General features: G+C 48.7%; 1 long non-coding RNA gene across 1 annotated transcript in view; it reads left to right on the forward strand.

Annotated features, from left to right (window-relative positions):
- The window catches only part of LOC108318654, a 67,381-nt gene extending 60,478 nt beyond the window's left edge, over nt 1-6,903 (forward strand). Inside the window, exon 2 of the long non-coding RNA XR_001831220.2 lies at nt 6,596-6,903. This is a non-coding gene — a long non-coding RNA (uncharacterized LOC108318654). The remainder of the gene's footprint in view (nt 1-6,595) is intronic.
- Nucleotides 6,904-7,268: the final 365 nt, after the last annotated feature.

A 7,268-nucleotide genomic window follows, 5' to 3' on the forward strand; every position in this document is an offset into this window, starting at 1 on the left:
TGCAGGTCTGGAAGGGCTATGGGAGGGAGGTGGTCATGATCTTGTAACTGTTGTTTCTTCACCTGAAACACACACGAGGGCAGTACCTGGGGCCAGAGAGGCAGGTGAGTGGGAAGATCTCGGATAACTGTTTCTGTTTTAGGCATCCCCTTCTCCAAGCCTGGCTGGGACAGCCACACCTGCAGGGAGGGCCCTGATTGGGGTCCTGCCCTGCATCTGGCAAGCCTGTGCCTCATGTACTCACAGTCACCTTTTTTTAAAATTCTCGTTGATTCTAAGTCCCAACCCTCCCACAGTGCCCTACCCTACCTGTTCCCACTATCCCTGCAAAGTTGAACACAGAAACTGAGAAACACATATTTTATCTGTAACAAATGTGGACATTTCCAGTATTGTAGCCTGGGTTTTTCTTCTTCTTCTTCTTCTTCTTCTTCTTCTGCTTCTCATACTTCCTGTATGAGGTTAGTTTTTAAAAATGATAAACAAACTTTTTTCAACTTTTTTGGGAGGCCTGGTTGTCTAGTGCCTCCTACCTGTGCTGCTGTGAGCCTTCTGCTGGTGCTCTCTACCTGGGGACAGATATCGATGTGAGCAGAGCCTGAAAGTGGGAGGGAGGGATGTGTTGTTTTGCACCCACCTCTCCTCCCCAGGGTTACAGTGAGGAGGGTTGAGCTGGTGAAAACATTTCTATTCTCCTATTTGAGAGAGATGCCAGTAGAAATCATGGCTCAAGTGTTCTGTGCAGGCCAAGTGAGCTGAAGGGCGGGAGGCAAGGGGGATAGGAGCAGGGGTAGAGCATGGCTATAAGAGACATTTGATGTCTAGGGAGAGATCACTGGTGCAGACTGACTACCCCACAGTGCTCGGTCTCACACTGTGAAGATGAGCAACATCTGGAAAAGGAGATTAAGAGACGAAGCATGCTGACATTTCTCCCCAGGTCACCCCAAGAATGTGTTGAAAATCCTGGACTGCTTGCCCTTTCCTCCCCCAGTGAGATCTCAGGAGAGAGCGTCCGGCGAGTGGCTTGGGTACAGTTGACTAAGTGCGAACATCAGTAGCCAGCTGCATGGCCAGCCTGCAAATCACCCGTGGCCCTGCATACAAGAGTCACGAGGAGCAGATATCACTTGCCACCAGCGGTTGTTGCCTGTATCTGAAGCACCTGGGGAGGCTGTGAAACACACATCCCTAGGCTCCAGCCCCAGCGTTTCCCACTTAGAATATCTGGGGTGAGGCTAGAGAATTTGCATTTCGACCAGTTCTCAGGTAATGAGATGCTGCCAGTGCTGAGACTCCCATTGAGAGCCACTGCCTAGAGCCAGGGCAGTGCAAATGCCTAAAACCATGTCTACTGGATTCTGCAGGTTGCCTCCACGTTTTTAGTAATGTCACTTTGTGTGCCCTACCACCAACTTAGAGTCCACACCAGCCTTTCAGAAGGCCCTTTGCATTTCTCAGTAACTGCACAGCAAGGTTATCTGTCATCTTGGCCTTTTACCGTGTCCATCAGACTACAAAGGGGCTAAAATGTTTTTGAGGTTTGATTCTTAAAAAATGGGCTTTATTTTACAGGTAGTGAAAGGGTCAAGGTGTGGTGTATGGTGTGGCTAGACTAAGACACAATATACCAAGGGCTGACCCTTGGGTTGCTGCCCCTTGACTGTTTCTACCTTTGCTATAAACTGAGGGAGCTGTCATAGGTTATTTCCTACATAGAACACTCTTGACACAAGTGATGCCATCTTAGAAAAAGACTTCATCTTACGTGTCAAAAGGCATCATGCCAGCCAGGAGCAGTGGCTCACACCTGTAATCCCAACATTTTGTGAGGCCGAGGCGGGTGGATCGCCTGAGGTCGGGAGTTTGAGACCAGCCTGACCAACATGGAGAAACCCCATCTTTACTAAAAATACAAAAAATTAGCCAGGCATGGTGGCACATGCCTGTAATGCCAGCTACTCAGGAGGCTGAGGCTGGAGAATCGCTTGAACCTGGGAGGTGGAGGTTGTGGTGAGCTGAGATTGTGCCATTGCACTCCAGCCTGGACAACAAGAGCAAAACACTGTCTCAAAAAAAAAAAAAAAAAAAAGAAAAAGAAAAGAAAAAAAAGGAATCATGCCAACGGGGACCAGATTGCCATCTAATCAATAATGACCACACCTAACCAGATAGGGACATCACCAGTCCTCTTTTACTATCAGTCCTTGCCAAAGGACTTGGGGCTATAAGAAGAGCAGAACTTCTCCAGCTTGAGATGGTCGTGGTAACAGAGCCTTGCTCTGTTGTTGCTCGTGATCAGCACCCGGCATCTGCTGCCAAAGATTCTGCCCACATCAAAGACTCTCTTGACATCTGTCCAGAACAGGCCAGGACACTCTCATCCACGTTGCTCTCGTTGGATTGGCTCATTAAACTTTTCTTCTATTCCCTTCTTCCTCTTTTTGTTTTTCCAAAGCCACATTTGTGCTCTTTTAAATCCCCTTTTAACTCAATGTTAAATGTTACTGTTTGATGTGGAATGTTTAATATAGCATTTATATATTGATTAAGTACACTGCTATGTATGGTTTGCAATATTGAGTGACTTGCAGAGTGGCTTGAGCCTGAGTGCTTACAGCTCTGACTACAGATTGAACAGGATGTACTAAGGAGAATCACCTCCTTGGGAACTCCATGTAGCTTGTGTCTTTTGGGATTGAAATGGCGTCAGTAAAAGTCTGACCCTGTGGAAAGACACAAATGTGCATGGACCTGGCTATGTCTGAGGAACTACCCAAAGGTGAGTGAGCCTGGAAGACCTCAGGGGGTCAGATGTTTGAAAGGGCTCTGAATGTCCAGACAGAAAGTAGAGCCTCACCATCAGTTTGCTATGTGGAAGGCTGCGTGCCTCTATTTCCCTGTTAGTTGTTGAACTCCCTTGAGCTCATGTCCTTCCTGCGTGAGAGAGATGACCCCAATAGCCCCAACCTGAGAGGACTGGGGTGATGTTTGAAGGAAACCTTGCCTGGGGAGCAGCAGCTGGCCTGTGCTACGTGCTCAGTAAATGGTGGCCAGGAGGAGCCAGTGTGTGTCCTGACATGCTCTGCTGATGGGGGTATTGCATAGTTCCCACTCAAAGACACAGAACCTTTCTGACCACGTGTAGGTCTGTAATGATGCATGGAGCACTTTGCAGAAACTGCTTCTCAGGGGAGGCCCCTTTGAAAAGGTGCTAAGTCTGCTCAGAGATACATGGCCAGAGCTCTCGACGTGGGAGCCTCCGTCAGAGACAAGGGCAGGGGGACTCAAGTGCTGCTGCCTGGCTCCCCTGCCCTGACAGCTCTAGCAGCACACGAGTCTGATTTATACAAAGAACCCATCTTACGTCGCCCTAAAATAAGTCTGTGATAAGCAATATACTTTTTCTGAGTGTGTGGTCTAGGTTTTAATATTCTGAAAAATAAAAACAGTGGACTCCTGAGAGCAAACAGTTTGGTGATTACTGAGCAGGCTCCATCCTCCTTAGCAATTCTTTTGAAATCTCAAAGAGCTGTATTCCTATACTGTTAGAATCTGATGTGAGTCAACACGGACAGGGTGTGAGTTCCTCACTTGTCCCTTTTCTATGTGTTGATGAAGATCTTGGTGCTGCCAACAGGGCAGAGCAAGCCAAGCATGTCTTTGTATGTGGCTGGCTGGAAGCTCCGGCTTGGGCTCTCAACAGTGAGGTACTGGCAGTTCCTTGGATATCACAGCAAATCGAAGCTTGTGGTCTTCACTTCCTCCTGCCTTGAGACTTACTGCCCAGAAGGTGGAGGCTTGGATGAATCGACTTCAGAAGCAAAACAGCCTTCCTTGGGGGTGGGGCTAGGGGTGGGCATCTGTGACACTGTTTCTCTCCCCTTGTCAGTTTCCCATGCCAGCAGCCTTTCCTCTGATTGTCGTCCGGAACAGAAGGAGCATGATTTGGGAGCTAGCTCTCGAAGGTTGCCTGGGCTGCATTTTGGGCCCCCGATGAGGGCTTCTATTCAGGGTGGTACGTGTGACCCCGAGGCCATCACTCAGATCTGGGGAGAAGTGAGGTTGAGACCTACCTGGGGCCTTTTCAATATTAGACACCTGCAGAAACAGCAAGTCAGCCAGACCAAGAGTCAGAGTGGCCCTGTCTGTAACGAGAAGCTTCTTCAGGGCTCTCCCAACACTGGGAGGCACTGGTGGTCTCCGCCCACTCCCAGTGGACACTGGCATCTAGGAAGCCATGTGTGTGATCCGCTCGGAATTAGGAGCAAAACTTTTAGTTTTTAGATGAAGTGTCGTGTGTTTCTTCAGTGATAACTAGACCCCCAGGCCAACATGGAGTTGATTCACCCATGCAAAACCTCCCAGACAAGCCAGCTCAGGTCTTGCGATGGAGAGCTGAAATTCAGAGTCTTCTCAGCTTTGGCCAGAAGCCCCTAAAGACTAGGTAGGAGAGACCCAGGTCCCTGTCCCAGCTGTGTCCCTTCCAGAGTGACCTTGGGAAGGTTACCAACTTCCTTTTTCCATGAGCCTCGCTTTCTTCACCTGTAAAGTGAAGGGTTGGTTGGATGATCCTTAAGGGCTGGCCACGTCTCACTCTGTGACTTTGGCCCAAAGGTACACATGGTTGGGGGTTCCATACTGTAGCCCTCCTGGGCTATTACCTTTTGGTTTTTCGTCGCCCTTAGAAGTGGGGGTAACTGGTGAGGGGCACGGGTTGGTAAACCACCTCTCTATTTCAGTGATGAAACTAAAGAAACCAGGTTTCCCCTTCCACCCCTGTTGGCCACTGATGCATTACTTAGTTCCTGTTTCTCTTTGCCCACCCAGGAAGGCACTGCGTATGAAATCCTGGGCCCAGATGCCACATTAGAAAATGCTAGCTCATAGGACTCAAAACGGGAAGCTGGCTTTCCCAACAGATTCATCTGGGCAATGCTCCTCCCAGAATGTGTAGGGATCACAAGGCCACATTCATCAAGGCTCAGGAAGCTCGGGTTTTCCACTGTCACTAGCCAATGAGGCCTTTAAGGAAAAAACAAATAAGACTGTAGGAATTTGTATGGATCCATCAACTCACTTGTACAAGACATTGGGAAAGATACTGGGGGGTGAGGGTAGCAATACAGAGTTTCAAAAGATAAATAAAGACTGTCACAATAGTCACATGTCCCGGCATCCAGGGCTACGGGCTCAGGAGAAGCTTTGCTCCCTGGCCTGCAGTGCTGCAAGAGACCCTAGGAGCAGGAGAGCGCCACCAGGCCCTGCAAGCTGGGCAGCCAGCCCTCAGCCACATTTCCTAATGCCACTCAGCAGAACCCTGCTGGCAAAGGCCAGTGTGCAAAAAAAATGTTCTGCCCTATGTTTGGGAAGCATACAATAATTTAAACAGCTTTCTTATTTTTTAACTTCTCTGGGTACAGCGTGAATGAATCTCAAGAGGAAAGATGAAGCTTTTCCAAAATTACATCCCCTCATCTCATTTTACAGAAAAATTTGTGCCTAATATTAACCAAAGGAAATGGGGAGTGGGTTTTCATGGTGAACTGAGGGTTGCATCTTGGACAGGTTGTATGTGGAAGGGACAGCAGGGTTCTTGATGCTTTGCATGGTCATGGGTAGCACGATCCCTTCTTCATCCATAGTGAATATGGCTGGGAACAGCGGGCCATCTTGGCTTTGACATCCCTCTCATGGGGGTGCTGTCCCTGGCTCTCTCCTGGAAAAACTGCTTTCTCCCCCGAGTGTGTCTGAGCAGCAGATTTAAGCATGAAAGTGGTTTTGTGGGGCTACAGTATGGACTTGGGGAAGATGGCACCATCTTTATTTCTGATTCTACCATCCCTCTGTCTGTCTTTGGAAGTATCCTTTCACTGGTTTGGTACACTGAGAATGATTTTCTGCAAACAATGAGCCAAACCATGCTGGTCTCAAGCAGCAGAGCAATTATTAACAGAATCACATTCTTTCTGGAGCTGCTGTCAGCCCTGTGCTGTCCTCAGGGCCTCTGCTTGGTCAGGGGATCCACTTCTCATCTGCCCTTCCCTCTACCTCACCGAGGCTGCTTGGCCCAGACTTACTGTGCTTATTCGATGTACCGGGGAGGCTATGTCTCCTGGGGAGGCTCAGGACCTCATCGGGTTGGAATTCCATGGAGATCTCTCATCGAGTCTCTTTGGGCCCTTGGAGAGTGGAGCTCAGGGCACCACCTGGGCAAATACCTGTGCCGTCCTATAAGTCCTTGTGTGACTTTCCATCCAGGTCAACAGGGGCATGTAGGGGAAGCGCCTCAGGGCCCATCAGGAGTCAGACCCCGACCAGGAAGTCAGAACTGAGTCAACTTTTCAATAAACACACAGGATGTGTTTTCAGTCTCTTCTGAATTCTGTTTATGTGGACATCCCATGTCCCGCACCACCATTGCTGCCAGCAATGTTTGTCGCTTGTCAATATTTGAACAGATGCTGATAAATCTGATTCTCTGGCTTATTGTGACATTCATGATATGTCTTTCCCTTTTCAGTTTCCATGTACTAGAGTGACTGTCAGTGTGGTTGGCAGTGACCTGTGTTTTTCATGCATGTTTTTGTTTCAGAATAACTGGGAGATGAAACAGGAAGCTCTATGACACACTTGATCGAAAATGACACAGACACCGAAAATCAGGACTCAGCCCCCTCCAACACCTCTACCTGTTGCCCGCCGATCACAGCCGGAATGCAGCTGAAAGGTTTTCCCTGGGGCCTGGTTCCGACCACCCGCTGTGGACTCTGAGGCCTCTGCATTTGCGGGTGGTCTGCCTGTGATATTTGGTCTAGTCTGGTCAGTTTCCCATTTGTCTGGACAGTCTCTATGTGTCTTAATCCTTTGTCCTTCATTAAAAGCAAAACTAAAGAAAACAGACTTGTTTGCTTATTAGCTATCTTTAAACACTGATTGAAAGGATAGTGACTAGTGTTTGAGGGAACCCTGGCATTACCACACGGATCATCTGATGTCTTTAAATGTGTGTTGGGCTTGACTCTGTCATAACTCAGCCATGCTTGCATTGCTGCTTCTTATACCTCTCCAGATTGCTGTAGAGTCAGTGTGGGCAGATTGACATTTGAGAGAAACGTCGGGCTTCATCTGGAAGCCTCTTTCCACACCCACCCTTATCGTGGCCTGTAAACTGTGACTCCAAGATCTCCATTAACCTTGTGCTTTCCACAGGAGACATCCACCAGCTCTGCTGCCTCCCTCCCCTCACACACCTGTTACTGCTTGAC

The sequence above is a fragment of the Cebus imitator genome, unplaced genomic scaffold (assembly GCF_001604975.1).
Source record: "Cebus imitator isolate Cc_AM_T3 unplaced genomic scaffold, Cebus_imitator-1.0 Scaffold222, whole genome shotgun sequence".
NCBI lineage: Eukaryota > Metazoa > Chordata > Mammalia > Primates > Cebidae > Cebus > Cebus imitator.